General features: G+C 43.1%; 1 pseudogene; it reads right to left on the bottom strand.

Annotated features, from left to right (window-relative positions):
- Positions 1-15,270: 15,270 nt before the first annotated feature.
- LOC109548815 (recombining binding protein suppressor of hairless-like) lies at positions 15,271-17,008 on the bottom strand (annotated as a pseudogene).
- Positions 17,009-18,242: the final 1,234 nt, after the last annotated feature.

Here is an 18,242-nt window from a genome sequence, read left to right as displayed (position 1 = left end):
GAAATATATTGTCTTACAGCTCTGGAGGCTGGAAGTCCAAGATCAGGGTGGTGACATGGTCAGTTCCTCCCAAGGGCTTTGAGGGAGAATCTGTTCCAGTCCTCTTTCCTAGTTTCTGGGTGGCCTCAGGCCTTCCTTGTGGACGGCTCTCTTCTCCCTGTGTTTTCGCAGCATCTTCCCTGAATGCTTATCTGTTTCAGTGCTCAAATTTCCCCTCTTTATAAGGACACCAGTCATATTGGATTAGAGTCCATCCTAATGACCGCACCTGAACTTGGTCATCTGCAAACACCCTATTTCCAAATAAGGTCACATTTACAGGTAGTGGGGTTTAGGACTTCAACATCTATGAGGGGATATAATTCAGCCCATGTCATGCTCTATGGAATTATGCCAAAGAAGTCAACTTTCTGCTCCAAGATCTCAGTACTTGGACTCAGCTATCATGTCTCCCCTGAGTCTCCCCTTCTCCCGTCTGGAGACAACTGTCTTCTTAGTCACATTTCCAGATGGCTCAGAATCTCTGCCCTCTCCTCTAGGCATTTCCAACTTTGGTAGGATTTCTTCTTTTTTTTAACCTTTTAAAAATGGTTTTTTAATGTATTTACAAGGTCAAGCAACCATCGCCACAACCTAATTTTAGAACAATTTTGCCTCCCCTAAAAGAAAGCTCTTGCCCATTGGAGGTCACTCCCTCCCCCCACATCACCTCCAGGCAACCACCTGTCCACTTTCTGTCTATGGATTTGCTAAGACCATTCCCAGAACCGAACAGGTTTCTCCATATACAGCAAGTCTGCGCATAAGACAGTGAATCCACGTCTTCCCAAGAAAGAGAAACTCCCTTTCAATCAATGCAGCCTGTCAAGCTGGTTTCCTCTGCCCATCTGTACACTCGAATTTTTGAACCTGGGTGCAAGAGTGTATATTTAAAACTGATTGGTGAGAAACTAATGATTTTGAACAGTTGAATCTGGATTCTCTCATCTGTTATATCCCCCATCCCTCTCAATATCGTCATCCTAGTCTCATTGGCGTGCCTTCCCTGTCCTTCTCTCCAAGTCATCGATAAGAATATTGAGAGCCTGCATTCTCAAAGAGGATGACATTACCCTCAAAGGGGCAATAAAGCATATGTATAAAGCGTAGATGTGCATACGGTATGTAAACAGGTATCCAGTATACCATCTGTGGTGTTAAAATTTCATAAGAGGAATGGGTATTCAGGAAAGAGTGTCTAATAAGGCTCCTTAAGGGAACAATAATGAAAAATAGTTGAGAAACACTAGTTTAAAGGTTAAGGCTTTTTTTTTTTTTTTTTGGGGGGCTGTGCCACTTGCAGGACCTTAGTTCCCCCACCAGGGATTGATTCTGGGCCACAACAGTGAAAGCACCGAGTCCTAACCACCGGATGGCCAGGGAATTCCCAAGGTTAAGACTTAGAGCAAAACATCACCTGAGTCCACTGGAGGTCCCCCCAGAGCTGTGGCCACCCATCAGTATGATCAACCAACATCAACAGAGCCCCTCCTCCCCCACCAGTGCCGGCTAGCCATTTTCAGATAGGCAGGAATCCATAAATGTTCTAATCTATTGTACAACAGTACTTTCAACAACTAACAAAGATGGCACATAGATTAACAAATCACTCAGCTCTAAATGGTCATTAAATCATTCATCAATTCATTCATTCAACAAATATCTATTGAGTGCCGACAATATGGCGGGCAATGAATGGTCTAGGAGCTGGGACTACAACAAGGACCAAGATAGATAGAAATCTCCACTTTCATGGAGCTTAAAATCTAGAAAGGGTTGGGACGGGGATGACAGACAATAAACAAAAAAGTAATTAAACTATAGAGTATTGTCAGATGGAAAAAAATGCCTCATAAAAGCTATGGGTTAAGGGGAGTGTTAGGATGGGGAAACTCTTCTGTACTAAATCATAATGATGGATACATGTGTCATACTGCATTTGTCAAAACCCATAGAAGTGTACAACACAAAGAGTGAACATTAATGTAAACTATGAACAGAAGTTAATAATAATGTATCAGTATTGGTTCATTAATTGTAACAAATGTACCACACTAAGGCAAGATGTTAATAATAGGGGAAAGCGTGGAGGTAGAGGTGGAGGTGGGGTGGGTATGTTGAATTCTATATACTATCTGCTCAATTATTCTGTACACTTAACACTGTATTAAATAAAGTTTTTTTTTTTTTAAATAAAGGCTGCAGTCTGAACCCATGCAGAAATAGAGAGAAAAGGAGGGCACCTCCAGTATGCTTGGAATTGGAAAGTTTGGCAAGAAGAAAGAGTTAAAAGGAATGTGAGGGTGAGTGACATTGACTCTGTCAGGTGAAATGAATCCAGGTGCCAATAGGAGTCTGGTGAAATAGTACAACTAGGAAGAAGCAGGAGGAATTGATTCCAATACATGATGCGGAACAATGAAAGCAGAGGAGCTCAAAGAAGCCACACACAGCAGTTTTGGAAAGAGCTTTAATCATAAAATAGAAAAGCCACAACTCTACTAGGAGGAGAAGGAAAGGAAGCCAAGTTGTAATCAATTTTAAAGAGAAGTTCAGGGCCAGAAACCAGGGAGATGGTAATCAATGCACACAACAGAATTTAGGAAGTAGGAGTGGAGAGGAAATTACATGCAATTTTTAATACCCTTCTTCCAGACACAATTTCTAGCTTACAACTAATTACAATTAGTTTTATGAGTTTTCCCAGCTACACTGAACTATGAAAAATAATAATGAAGATGAGGAACATTTCATTACACCTAGTTTAATTCATCACAGGAGTCCAAACAGCTGATAAGTTTCTCACATGGGGACTTTAAGAACCACAAGCTTGCAATACATAGACATGTGAAGAAAGGAATCAGACCTTGTCTGATTGGGGGAGTGACTTCATCAGCCCATGAGTCACACAGGTGAACATTGAATCTACTATCTATACGTCCAGAAAATCACAGGGGACTCTCTGATATCCAAAAGAAGTGCACACCCCTGCCCCTCTCCTTAGGGCGATTAAAGTCTTATTGGAAAGGCTATACTTACTCACACAAATAAAAAGAGCATAAACATGAATAAAATAGGGTTCCATTGAACAGAATAGAGAATGAGTGCTGTGGACTGAATGTGTGGGTCTCCCCAAAGTTATGTTTGAAGCCCTAATCCCCAATGTCGTGGTATTTGGAGGTGGGGCCTTTGGGAGGTAATTAGGTTTAGATGAGGTCATGAGGGTGGAGTCCCATGATGAGATTCGTGCCCTTAGAAGAAGTGGAAAAGATTCCTCTCTTAGCTGTTTGAGAACAGCAAGAAGATGACTGTCTGCAAATCAGGAAGAGGGTTCTGACACCCAAGGGCTGGCACCTTGATCTTGAACTTCTAACCTTCAGAACTTTGAGGAATAAATGTCTGTTGTTTAAGCCACCCCAGTCTATGGTATTTTTATTATAGCAGCCCAAACTGACTAAGACGGGGTAAAAAAGGGGGATTAGATTATGTGGGCTCAGTTAGGCTCTAGCTTTCTCTTTAACAAGAAGAAGTTTGTATATTGAACGAGGAATGGACACTCCTGGGAGTTAGGACTGTGGCAGCAATCAAGGGACCCAGGGAGGTCACTGAGACAAGAACAGTAGTTCTCAAATGAGAGAGGCTACTTGACATCACACACCTCAAACATAGAATAATGTAGTGTGTATTCTCCTCTTCTTGCCCTTAGCCAAGTCTCCCCTTCTGCCCAGGGGCTCTCAGTCTTCCTCTGCCCTTTAAGGCCAAGTTCAAGTTCCAACTCTGCCGAGCAGCCTAACATTGATCGCATTTTCCTTAGAATTCCATGGATACACATATTCTATTCCATTTACCTAGCATCCTTGTATGCAGTATGGTGTGGTGGGCAGTACTGAATTGGCAATAATATCTGGGTTTTGGTGGAGATCCACCTCTCACTAGCTATGTTATCTTGGGTGGATTATTTAGCAACCCTGAGCCTCAGTTCCTGATTTGCAAAATGGAGGAAATGAGAGAATTCAAAGCAACTCTCCTTGAGGATGTGAGGCAACGGGACCTCCCATTCATTGTGGATTGGGTTGCAAATTGCTCCAAGCCTTTTGGAAAACTATTTGCCAGTGTCTCTTCAAGTTAAATCTGTGCCCACCCTCTGAGCTAGCAGTTCCACTCCTAGGTATAAAACCAATAGGAATGAGTGCTCACGTTCACCAGAAGATATACACAACAATATTCATAGCAATTGTAATCGTAATAGCCCAAAGCTGGAAACAACCCAAATGCCCATCAACAGTAGAATAGAGTTTTTAAATGGGGATCTATTTGTACAATGCATATTGTATAGCAGTGAAAGCAAACTACTGTTACACACAGCAATATGGATGAATCTCATGGGTACAATGCCGAGTGAAAGAATCAAGATGCAAGAAAAAGTACATACTAAATGAGTTCACGTACACCAAGTAGGGAACCAGCAAATTTGATGATAATGATGGTCAGAAGAGGTTACTTCTGGGTTATTCACTGGAAAAGGCACAGGGAACCTTTAGGGGAGCTGGAAATGTTTTATATACGATCTAGGTGGTAGTGACCCATATACATGGAAATAATAAGTAAAATGTTAAAAATAATAAGCAAAATGTCTATACTTCAATACAAGTGGAAGTACAGAAATCTACCTAGCCATGCCCTTGAGATCTGTGCATTTTACTTCAAGCCATTTCAACTTTAAAAAGTAAATAAAAAGGAAAAAGAGCACCTAGTCTTGCCTAGAGTGTGTATCCTCAAAACATGCATCAATAATGGCCAACATATGCATCAATAATGGCAGCTGCGTGATTGGCTCCTTCAAGTCTCAGCCCCATGAAGTGGGAGGCCCTCCTGTCTCTACCCCAAACCCACTGTCACATTCCCTTGTCCTAATTTTCTTTATAGAACTTGCTAATAGAATTGAAAATTATCACATTTTCTGTTTGTTTGTTTACTTGTTTAATGTCTGTCCCCACCCCCATGGAATGGCGGCATCTGTCTGAGTGATCCAAGCCCAGCAAGTACCTGGTTCACAATAAGCCCTAATTAGTATTAGTTGGATGGATGCATGAAGGGCTGACAGAGGGAAGGAATGCATGTGTGATATTGTGCTAGAAAACTAGGAATACAAAGATTGATAAGACACATTTCTCTCCCAAAAGGAGATCATGGTGATCAATTCTGTTGACTCTGAAAACTTAGAAACCCAGGACTCCCCTCTGTCTGATCTTCATCATCATTCTCCTGACTGGTTCAGCAGCTCCCTATCTGGTCTCCCTGTCTTTGGGCTCTCCCACCCCACACCCCCTACACATGCACACACACACACACACACACACACACACACACACACACACACACAGAGTCTCTGTATTGCCACTAGTTGACTTACTAAAAACTACTTCTGATCTTGGTACCCCACCACTTCCAACTGCCTTTGGCTCCTCTCTCCAAGTCCAAACTGCTTACAATGACACAGGCTGACTCCCAGCACTTGCCCCCACTCCCCTCCCAGCCCTGAGCAGCCCCCTCTCCATCTTGTCTCCAAACCTCTCCTCCCTCTGTGCTCCAGCCCCTTTCATGACATTCAGACCTCGCACCACCCTCTTATTTTCCTGGGTCCCTGGCCTCTTTATCAGCCCCCAAAACACCCTGGGTGATGCCTCTTTGACCAAGGAGTCTACGACTTGAGGGCTGGAATCACTGGAGTGAGGCTGAGAACCATGGGAGGCTCTCCTCAGTTTGTTTCATCAACTTTTACTGTTCTACCCCTGAGTTTTCTCAAAATACATACACATTTTAGATTATTGAGAAAGGCAAAGAAAACAAATCAGAAGTCATATTTTAATATCTAGACTTCACCACTGTTTACGTTTGGGTAACCATAATGGCAGTGAGCGAGTGACCCAGAGTCACTATCTCCATGGCTGTAGTTTCTTCTGGGCACCTTGTCCATTCTTTTTTGTCTCTGCATGTTGCTTTCATTTTGTTTTACCCACCCTCCCCCAAAAAGAAAACCTGATTACTGAAATCTTGTTTTGTAAACTGCTTTCTCTCCAAAATTTATATATAGTAGGATGTTTGATTCGAGGGTAGAAGTATACATAGCAGATACACAGTCCAGCCAGATCTTTGAAACTTGAGTCATTAAAAACCACATCTAGGCGGAAAATTCTGCATGAAAATATGTTCCACGGGCACTTCAAGAAGAATTAGTACCTTCTCAAGACAGAGGGGGATGAAGCGGAGCAAGGTCAAATTTATTTAGAGTTTAACTCTTTCATTTTTATTCCTTCAGTATTTCCTCCAAGCACTGAGTTCATAGAGTCAGGATAACAGATGTTCTCATTCCATCTCAGCTGAGCCCTTGGTATTCACCACTGTGATCCCCACGAACAGACACAGGGCTGGGACAGAGCAGACATAAAAATAAATATCAAGTTGAATAGGATCAAATTAAACTCAACTTCTAGCTAAGGGTCCCTAATCCCTCTCTTCTCCAGCTACTCTGACTGGAAAACTCATTGTTTCCCATTACCATCCAGTCTCCCAAGGCCTGGTGATTCTTCCTTCCCTGTAGCTCCTAACTCCCCTTCTCCTCTGTGTTCCCATCACCTTTGTACACCCTTATGAACCCAAGCCCAGATTTCTGCTCTTGCTCCTGCCTGGCCTTTGGAGTCTCCTGTCCCCAGTCCACCACGTATGTTACATCGCTTAACCTTCCCAGCACTCTCTAAAGTTCACGAGTGACCCCTTTGCCCAAGATACTGGTCAAATTCCTCAACCTGATATTTAGAGTACTCTATAATAAATAGATTCATTATCCTCCAAGGTGGGAGCCACCAGCCACATATAGTTACTGAGCTCTTGAAATGAGGCTACTATAGGACAGTCTCACTAGAGTGAGAAACATTCTTGTTTTCCCATTGACACAGTTATTATTTTGCTAAAGCTGCATTTCACTTAGCCACTGTATCACATAAGATAATATTGTAGTGCACATGAAACTCAGCAGAACTCTGCAGGGCTTTCCAGCGGACAGACCCCCATCCCAAGTTTGAAGAAAAGCTTTAGCCTTCTAGGTCTTCCTTGAGTTCCAAACAGCAAACTTAATCAGAGAAGTGAAAAAATACAGAAACAAAGAAAAACAATCAAGCACGACAAAATAATAATAGTTTAGCCATAAAACAAAGTCAAGGTCCTTTAGTTCCTCCTCAAGGGCTGTAGATAATATCCTGAGCCATATCCTTGAGTTGTTTTGCAGATACTAAAACCCCCACCAGGTGGAAGAGTTTAACTCCATGCTGACCACCAGCATGTAGACCCCAAACTGGTTGGAACCAGAAAACTGATCATTGAGATTCCTGAAATACCACCCCGTTACCTCACCATCAGCCAATCAGAGGATTGTACAGAAGCTGATCACTCACCCTGTGACCTTCTCCCTCACACCATCTTTAAAACCCTTCCCCTAAAATCCATCTGAGAGTTCAAGTCTTTTGAGCATGAGCTGCCCCTTCTCCTTGCTTGGCACCCTACAATAAAGATAGCATGCTATCTATACTTTCCTTCGCCACAACCTGATGTCAGTAGATTGGCTTTGCTGCACTTCAGACAAGCCGACTCGAATTTGGTTCAGTAACACACATAGGGCATAGATGTTATTTTTATGTGTAAACTCATCAATGAATTGCTTCAGTTCAAATGTTCTTTTTTTCCCCCTATGCACCTATGTAACATTGTAATGTGTTTATTCAAATAGTTTCTGCAGATAATAAGTCCAAAGATATCCGTGTCAATCATAATTGGGAATTAAATAAAAAGTTATTTTTAAAATTATAATGTAATTAAATGTAATTTTTCTAGTTTAAAGAAGTATGGGCAAATTTTAAATGAAAGTGTACTAATAATGCTGAATCAAGTGGCGATGCAGTAGCTAGAACTACAGTCAGAAGAGTACAACAAAATAGGATGACGAAAAGCAACTGCAATTTCCTGCAGCAGATCACTGTGTTAAAAAAGAAAAAATTAAGATGATAAAGTGGACAATATTGAGACATTTTCAGCAAGTGCATAATAGATAAGAAATTTCCTTTCAATGGTCAAAAAAATTAATAAAATTAGTTGTCTAAACACAGAATTAAATGTCCAACAAGAAATTTATAATTATTTGTAATTAATTTTTTTAATTTTTAAAAAAGTTTAAATAAATTTAAACAGATCTGGGCTTCCCTGGTGGCACAGTGGTTGAGAGTCCGCCTGCCGATGCAGGGGACACGGGTTTGTACCCCGGTCCAGGAAGACCCCACATGCCATGGAGCGGCTGGGCCCGTGAGCCATGGCCGCTGAGCCTGCGCATCCGGAGTCTGTGCTCCGCAACAGGAGAGGCCACAACAGTGAGAGGCCTGCGTACCGCAAAAACAAAAAAAAATTTAAACAGATCTGTGCTTATACATTTGGCCAGCTATTAAAAAAAAAAATCTTGGATTCTTGCACAAAAGATAAAAACACCTTTAGATAAAGAAATGGTAAAACAAAATGTGTAATGGAAATATTAGAAAATACTGAGGAAAAGACTAAAAACGATATTTTACAAAGAGTGGAAGCTCTTCAATTACATCAGTAAATAATTGCCCATAAAATACAAGACTTCTCTAACAATAGCAAAGACCAATAAATAAACCTGAAAAATCACAGGGAACAGATTGGTAGTTGCCAGACAGAGGGGCTGGGAGTTGAGCAAAATGGGAGTCAAAGGTACAAACGGCCAGTTATAGAATAAATGTCATGCGTGCAATGTACAGTGTGGTGACTATAGTTAATAACACTGTATTGTCATTTGAAGTTGCTAAGAGAGTGGATCTTAAAAGTCCTCATCACAAGAAAAGAAATTTGTAACTATGTATGGTAATGGATGTTAACTCCACTTACTGTGGTGATTATTTCACAATATATACACATATTGAATCATTATGTTGAAACTAATAGAATGTTATATGTCAATCATACCCCAATTAAAGAAAAAAAGAAAAAAGAATTAACAAAAGTCATTAGATGGGCTGGAGCAGTGGGCTCTAGACCAGACCCCCAGGAATGGTGCCAGGATGACACTGCAGAACCAGGCTGCCAGGGAGCTGCCACATCTGCCAACATCAGGAAAGCAGGACTAAAGAAGGCACTCCTGAAGCTGCTGGCTCCAGGAACACACCTCTTCAAGCATTAAGGGTTAGATTTAGAGCCACACCACACCAGAGAGATCCAACTTAGCGAAAAACAGATGGCCCATACCCTGCCTCTTGACTCTCAATAAGCTGGTGCCTGGACATTGGAACACACTGCAGAAAAACCAGCAATGCTATTCTATGCATGGCGCCATACAGATGCCTTCCAATTCTCACTCAGGTGCATCTAAGCTATGAAGCCTAAATCACATCCAAAAGCCCCTAAAAAGAAGTCTCTCCCATCACCTCACTCTCCTTACCAGGTAAACTCCTTCAAATTAAATATCCCTTCCTCCAGGAAGCCTTCTCTGACTTCCCCAAAACTGTGCTAAGTTGGCTGTCCATGTACTTTGTACGCATTCTTGGCTCACTTTATTTATTCTAAACGTTTAGTTGTCTTTCTCCCCTGATAGGCCATTAGCTCCATGGACGGAGCCATGTTAGTTTATTCACCATCATGTTCTCCCCACCTAGTGGTAGATGCTAAATTCACGTGTTGAGTGAATGAGTGAACAGTGTGCCAGGGGTCGCATTTGAACCGTCTTTCCCCACACTACAAGCCCTCTCATAACACATCCCTGTGCCCCCGAAGATGTCCAGCACCTGCCAGAGGAAGACTGCAGTTGGCACATCCATGACCAGGATGCAACCTTACCCACTCAAGGAGGACGGCCTGGGGCTGTTTCTAAGAAACAGGGAGGAACTGTCGTTCACGCAATGACTTTCAAGAAAATGCCATGGGCTCTGGGATGCTGGGCCCCGAGCCCAGGCTGCAGAACAGCCAAGGGAAGATCGGGCCAAGGGGTTATGCTGGACACTGCACAAAACACACCCAGCCACGATCCTGTCATCAAGGAAGACTGTGGACACTTAAGTGAGGGACCCAGAAGAGGATCCCGGCTGTGCAAACAATGAGACTTTACACAAAAGCATTTACAGTTTATGAAACTCCTTCACACGCATCAGCCAGTTCATTATTTCTCCCTCTCCCATTTTACAGATTAGGAAACTGAAGCATAGCAAGATGGGCAACTTTTCCTAAGGCAAGTGTCAAATCCTGGTCTTGGACCCAAATCTCATAGCGCTGTGGTCACAACACACACTGTAAAATCAGACAGAGCTAAGTTCAAAGTCATTTTCTGCCACACACCAGCCAGGTTCCTTGGGCAAGTCACTCTCTGAGTCTCCGTTTTCTCTTATGTAAAATGAAGGCAATAGCAGCTAACTCATGGGGTTGTTGTGAGAATTAAATGAATCACTTATGCAAAGACCTTAGCTCAGCACCTTGTGCAGAATAAGGGTTCAGTGATTAGTATCTGTTTTATTATTATTACTATTCCAAGTTTGGCTCTATTATCTGAGATTGATTTTTAATCGTACAAATCTTATTATAGTATTAATAATTTACTCTGAAATACTTCAGCAAAGCCAGTGTGATGTGAATGACGGAGGTAAATCAGTCATCTTGATTAGGTAGGCACACTCCAGGCCTGGTAAGCTATCACTACACCGCAAATACCCCAGCCCAGAGAACAGGACCGTCAGCACTTCCTCTAATTTCCTGTCCGCTCATGACAACACATTATTTGGCTCTGCTGATCCGTATAATGAATGTCAGACAAGAGTTTCTATTGGGGGTACTTAGTGATTTGTTAATCAGCATAAAGAAAGGATATACCAAATGGGCTCTATTGATAACATCAGTGATATTCAATATATAAAGTAATATTCAAGATAAAATATTTGAAACGCTTCCTGTGCTTATTTGATCCTTCACCCTTAACCCTCAAGGATGGCACCAGAAGCTTGATCCCTAAAACATCCTGTGCCCACCCCTGGCACATAGTGTTGTGGTCTGTTCAAGAGAACTCTTATGGAGGTGTTTTGTGAGCACCAAAAGGGACGGAGGGCTAGGGCTTCACAGAGCTTGCAGAACTGCTCTAAGACCATTCTGTAGGCCTCCTCTAAGCCTATAGGCAAATAAATATCTATCCTTGTAGTAACTTTTGTTCTGATACTTCCTTACTCCCTCTCAGTATCTAACCCTCACTTACCTCTAACTCCTAAGGGTTCCAAGACAAACCAAAAAGAGCCTAATATCCGTGAATGACCAAATTGGCTTAGGCCAATTTGCAACAAAGGTTCTATTGAGTTTTTCGCAGGATTGTCATGAAGCCCAAATCACTAAATGCATGTTCAAGTCCCTAGAGAATTTTAAAGAGCCATAGAGACAATAATAATAACAGGACCACATGTATCATTTGCTCAGTTTCCTCCTCTGGTTCTTCTCTAGGACCCAGTCGTTAACACTTTGTTCTCTCTAGGCGATCTCATCTAGTCCCCTAGCCCTAAATATACATCATATGGGACTTCCCTGGTTGCACAGTGGTTGAAGAATCCACCTGCCAATACAGGGGACACGGGTTTGAGTCCTGGTCTGGGAAGATCCCACATGCCGCGGAGCAACGAAGCCCGTGCGCCACAACTACTGAGCCTGTGCTCTAGAGCCTGCGTGCCACAACTACTGAGCCCACGTGCCACAATTACTAAAGCCCACACACCTAAAGCCCATGCTCCATGACAAGAGAAGCCACCGCAATGAGAAGCCCGCGCACCGCAAGGAAGAGTAGCCCCCACTCGCCCCAACTAGAGAAAGCCTGTGTGCAGCAAATCATATGTTGAGGGCTTTCATATTTTTGTCTCCAGGCTTTGTCTCTCAAATAAGCACCAGATTATGTATATCCAACTGTCCACCGGACATCTCCAGTTGAAGAGGTCTAACAGGCATCCTAAACCGCCACAGCCAAAACACAGATCTGGATCCTTTCTCTCTCAACAGCCCCATCACCACCACCTGCATCTTACCCATCTCAGAAGATGGTGCTGCCCAGACCGAGACCTAGGAGTCATCTTTGGTTCCTCTCTTTCTGTCACAGCCCCATCCCCTTTCCCCACCTGATTCATCAGTGCCCCTCTACCCATCTCTGATGACACCACCCTAACCACCATCATCTCACACACTCCCTCCACAAGCCTCCTAACTGATCTCACTGATCCTCCCCCACTCCCCCCTGGACAGAACGGCTTTTTTTTTTTTTTTTTTTTTGTGGTACGTGGGCCTCTCACTGTTGTGGCCTCTCCCATTGTGGAGCACAGGCTCCGGACACGCAGGCTCACGGGCCCAGCCGCTCCGTGGCATGTGGGATCATCCGGACAGGGGCACGAACCCATGTCCCCTGCATCGGCAGGCGGACTCGCAACCACTGCGCCACCAGGGAAGCCCAGAACAGCTTTTTTTTTAATGTAAATGAGACAGTGTGACTTCCTGTTTCAACCTTCCAATGGCCTTCCATCACTCCTAGAATAAAAGCTAAATTCCTTTTCCATAACTCCTGCTTCTAACCTCCTCCATCTCTCACCACCTCCACCCTCGCTCACTTCACTCCAGTCACACTGGCTCATTCCTGTTTCTTCAACACCAATGTGTCCCTTTCAGTCCCACCTTATGACCTTTCCACCTGTTGTTCCCTTGGCCCAAAAACTTTCTGAGTCTTCACCTGGTGACCTTTGTATCACCCCAATGTCAGCCAAGTCACCTCAAAGGGGCCTTTCCCAGCCACACAATCTAAAGAAGACCCAGTATCCTTACACGCCACTTTCATGCCATCACTCAGATTTACTACGTACATAGCATTTCTCACTACTATCTTATTCATTTCTTTGCTTATATATTGTTTGTCTCCCCACTAGAATAAAAGTCTTATGAGGGCAGGAAGTTCATTTTGTTCATTAAAGCCTCCCAGCATCTCCAACAGTGCCTGGCATAGAGAAAGATCTGGAAAACACTTGCCCAATGAATAAATGGGTTACTTATTTATTACGGCCTCTACATGACTTGTAGTGAGGAGAATGGATAAGCAAACTGTAGTACGTTCACACAAGAGAATACTATTCAGCAATGAAAAAGAATAACTCCTGATAATGCACAACAACATGGTTGGATGTCAAATACATTACGCTGAGCATGTACTATATGATTCTGCTCATAAGAAAGGCCAAGAACAGACAAAATTCATCTACGGTGTTAGAAGAGAGAACAGTGGTTAGTAATCTCTAGGATGGGGACTGACCAGAAGGACATGAGGAAACTTTCTGTAGGTTTGAAGCTACTTTGATTGGCATATAAGATACACAAATTTTTATAATACATTTGTCGAAACCCACAAAATTGTGCACTTCAGATTTGTACATTTCCCTGTGTGGAAACTTTTCCTCAAATTGAAAACAAACAAGTGAAACCTACTTTTGTAAATAGAATGGCCAACTTCCTAGTATCAGTCAATTCAGAATGAAATATCACTTTGGTTTAGCTCCAGTTCAGAGACTATTTTGGAATCCTAGGCTTTAGCCTATCATTTTAGAATCATTTTAGAATATCTACCTGAGCTTCTTTAAGCTTCTTTGTGTCGGTGTGATGGGAGGAAACAGTTTGGCTCTATTTTTTACCATAAAAAATGACAGTAATATTCAGTGTGCATCTGGCTGAGGAACAGGTTCCTGTTGGTTTTGATTTTTTTGCTTTGTTTCTTTGTGTGCAAAGTAGACTTGGCCTTATATCTTTGCTCCTGGGGTGTTTTTTCAGGTAAGCAACAAGGGATGCCAAAGATATGCTAATCAGTCCAGACTTCTAAGTGTCACTCCTAAGTATAAAAACCTAAAGGAAGTGATCATCTTGAAAGCGTCCATCAGTTTGGACCAAAGAAATGAGTTTGCTTTAGCCAACAATAACCACATTTTATCCTTGTCAGGATAAAATCCTTTATCGTTTATCCCAAGTTCTTCCATTGGTTACCCCCTCACCACCACCACGGTAGTGGGAAATACCTCCCACCCAGTAGCCAGCTTCATAGACAGGCAACGAGAAGCTCAGGGGAGTTGGTGGCTGCTGTGAGTTACACCAAACAGGGTTCCTGGTTTGGTTCGTTGTCTGGTCCAGGAAGAGTATGCTGAGTGGAGTTGACATAAATTTTCCAACAAGGACTGCACCCTGAAAGAAAAAGTCCTCAGTCTAACATCCTCATCCTGATTGGTGAGCAATCCTTACTACTGATTTCCCTGTGCACAACCTCAAGTTCCAAGCTACAAAGCACTTCCTCATCTTACACTCAGTTAAAAAGAACCTGCCCTTTACAACTTCTGCTAAAAGATGAACCCTCTCCGACACACAGAGGCAGGTAGCCGGGTGTACATGTGTTGGGTTGGCATGATTTTCATAGGCGACAACCTTATGTGCCTTCCGACTCAACTCAGGAAAGCTTTTCCCGGGGTGGGCTGGCCTGGAGTGGAGAAGAAGTATCTGTCTGAGAAGCCACACCAGGACACCCAGCCCTGCAGCCTCCACGGGGCAGCACGCTGGCCCTGGTGACAGAAACTGCTGCTCCAAAGCCAGGGTGGCTCTTTCTCAACAAGGCCCACCCAGGAGCCACTCGGCAGGGAAATGAGTGGGAGTTGACCCCAGTCTGTTGAGAAGAACAAGGAGAGGACAGGAAGGGATTCTAGACCGGTCTCACTCCAAGCCTACAAGTAGCTCAAGAGTTGTGAAACTCAACCTTTTAAGGGAAGGCTGGAGCAGGATATAAACAGAGAAGATGCAACATTTCCCTGAAGGAAGTTCATTTTCCCTGAAGGAAGCTCTTCCAATGAGTCTGATGAGGTTCGGTAAACTTTGGGTGTCCTCTGTGTCTCCAGAGCATCTAGCTCTTGCCTGAATAGGAAAAATTCCAAAGGCGAAGAGAGATAAGCCAATAATAAGAGAATAAACAAGAGAACAAGCTCTACTTCTTCTTTTTCCCTCCATTATGTAAACCACCAGCTCAGGAGGCAAGGCCATGATCACGGGCATGTGGACTTTTTTTTTTTTTTCCAAAAGTTTGTACATTTTGATGGGTTTTTTGTTTGTTTTACTGTGGCTTCTGCACTTCAAATCAGCACTTGCAGGTAATGGGGTTTTTGAATAGTATCACCGAGTATGAAAAGTTTTCCCAAGAAACCACAAAAGATTGTTCATTTTTTTCTTTCTTTTTTTGTCAACATTTTGCTGCACTCAAGTCAGTGTAAGTCCTAGCAAAAAGACGGTAGTTAGGACACAACTGTTGCTGTAGATGACGTGACACTGGTTGAATTTGTGCTGACATTTGTGTAACTCCCCTCGCTGTTTGTGTTTGCCTCATTAGGGGGCACTTGGCTGGAGTTGGCTCGAAGGATTGCTCCCGCCGCACTGCAATGTGGCCGTGGCCCCGGTTCTGGGGTGTAGGTAAAGGTAAGGCTGGTGGAATAAATGATTCCATCATTACGGACCAAAGTTACTGGAACCTGGACTGGCTGCCGGACCCATCTCCAACCTTCTCGGAATGCAGAAATGTCTGGGGCATACAGAGCATACTCTCTCCACATCTGTACATAGTTTCAGCTTCTACATCCCCAAACCACACTCGTACATTTGGAGTGAAATGCTGTCCTGAAGTTCAAGATTGCTACATCCTCACTGCCATTCAACTGAAGACTTTCTACAACAAGCACCGGTGTGACTGGGGCAAGGACAGGGCCCATCCCCTCGTAAAATGTATACTCTGCCTTACCCGCACTAATGATTGTCCAGGAGGCACCATCATTTATCATCTCTTTATTTGGTTCTTTTGGGCATGGAGTGGCCTGAAACCGAACTATTCTTTCTTGAGAAAGGCACAGTACATTCTTTCTGTATCCTTAAGGTAAAATGCACATTTATGGAGCTGTGACACAGGATCACCTGCGTCCAGTAATGCGGTTTGCTTATCAACTTTCCTAATTATCAACCTTGGGAGTGCCACGCCAGTAACTGAACACACAAGTGTGACTGTTTGTCCATAATGGATGTATCCATCGTGGACTGTGAATTCTTCTCCTTCTGATTCATCATCATCCAAGAGATGAATGTAAAATGCTGCCCACTGCTGAGAACTGGCATGGAAATTACCTCCTTCTACATGCAAGCATCTGGTACTAACTGTCTGGGATCGAAGTCGATTAAACAGAGCCACCTTTGTTCCTGAGGCAATGCATAAGTCAGCATTTTTCAATGACTGCTTCTTTTTGGAAGGTTTGGAGGTGACTTTTATCTGTTTGCTGAGGAACACACCAATGTCATCACTACTGCCATAGAACATCTTCACAGAGAGCATGAAGTGCTTTCTCTTGTCTGAGTCGGATATATACAATGTTTTGGCCGTGCAATAGTTCTTTCCTTCCCAGTTTAGCTGCTGCATTTCTTGGTCACTATTTCCTATTCTAATAAATGCACAGGGTTGAGACTCTTGTTCAGAACAACCATCGCGTTCCATTTGTTCTTTTTTTCCTTCCATCCACTGCCCATAAGATACACACAAGGAGGAGGGCAAAAAAACCTTTTTTCATTTCCATATGACTTCTGTGCAACTTTTGCATGAAGAATAAGTAGTACTGTTTGATCCCCTTGCTCTTTTAAATAACTTCACATAGCTTCCCTAGTAAATCATTTAGGTGGAAGCCACTCACCAAATTTTCTTTTAATCCATGCCATGGTACTTCTCAGCCAGTGTATCTGTATCATTCTCCTTTCCTTTTGAGATCATAATGGTTCTGAAGAACTATAATGCTTCCATTTCAATGAGAGTTTCATAATTTCAATGACCTGTCACAGCAGGTGCCATTTCCACCCATGTGGACTTTCGAGTCAGCCAGAGCTGAGCCCAAATGTGCCCCTTGCTGGCTGCATGAACTTGGACACTCTCTTAACCTCTCTGATCCTCAGTTTCTTCATCTATAAAATGCGAATGACACTAGCATCTTCTCTCAGGGTTTATTGTAAAGAATTAAGGGCCAGCAAATCACTTAGCACAGTGCCTTGCACATAAAAAGGGCTCCATAAATGTTATGCCTTGACTCAGTAAATATTTTAGTAAGTAGCTCCCGTAGTGCTGGCGATTAAGGTAAATAAGTGATGTCATTAACTAGAAGCAAATGGCTCTTCCTGAATTACCTACCCTGGAATCCATCTCTCCAGCTTTGCTGGCATGTAGCCATGTGTATAGTGATTTGGGGGATCTTGCTTATTCATAAAGGGACCTTCTCAGTAGACAGTGTTTTGAGAAGCCTCGAGTTGTGAGGTATGGAGGGGGTGGAAAAGGATATGATTATCTTAAATTATTCAGCGGGCTAATCTGCGGGTTAGGGATTAAATTTAATCTGTGACCTCCCAAAAAGAGGAATTAAATCCAACGGGAGAAAACTGCAGGGAACAGGTTTCTGGGACTTTTTGTTTCATTTTGTTTTCCTGATCCAGCCAGAGTTTATGGATCTTCTCTTGTGTATCAAGCACTGTTCTGGGTACCAGGGACACAAGTGGTGAACACAGTCCCTACCCTGATGGAGACTGCATCTTAATAGGAGACGGATAACAAGCAAGTAAACAAGTAAATAAACAAGACAAATTTAGATACTCATAAGTACTGTGAATAACATAAAAACTGAGTGATAAGATGGAGGATTATTGGTGACAGGGGATAAATTTCTTTCTTTTTACTTGAGATATAACTGACATTAACATTATAGTAGGGGCTTCCCTGGTGGTGCATTTGTTAAGAATCCTCCTGCCAATGCAGGGGACATGCATTCGAACCTTGGTCCAGGAAGATCCCACATGCCGCAGAGCAACTGAGCCCGTGCACCACAACTCCTGAGCCTGCGCTCTAGAGCCTGCAAGCCACAACTACTGAGCCCGCGCGCCACAACTACTGAAGCCCGCATGCCTAGAGCCCATGCTCCGCAACAAGAGAAGCCCCCGCTCACCACAACTAGAGGAAGCCTGCGAGCAGCAACAAAGACCCAATGCAGCCAAAAATAAATAAATAAATAAACATTATATTAGTTTCAGGTGTATGACTT

Source organism: Tursiops truncatus, chromosome 5 (assembly GCF_011762595.2).
Source record: "Tursiops truncatus isolate mTurTru1 chromosome 5, mTurTru1.mat.Y, whole genome shotgun sequence".
Taxonomy (NCBI): domain Eukaryota; kingdom Metazoa; phylum Chordata; class Mammalia; order Artiodactyla; family Delphinidae; genus Tursiops; species Tursiops truncatus.
This window is presented reverse-complemented; position numbering and strand designations above follow the sequence as displayed.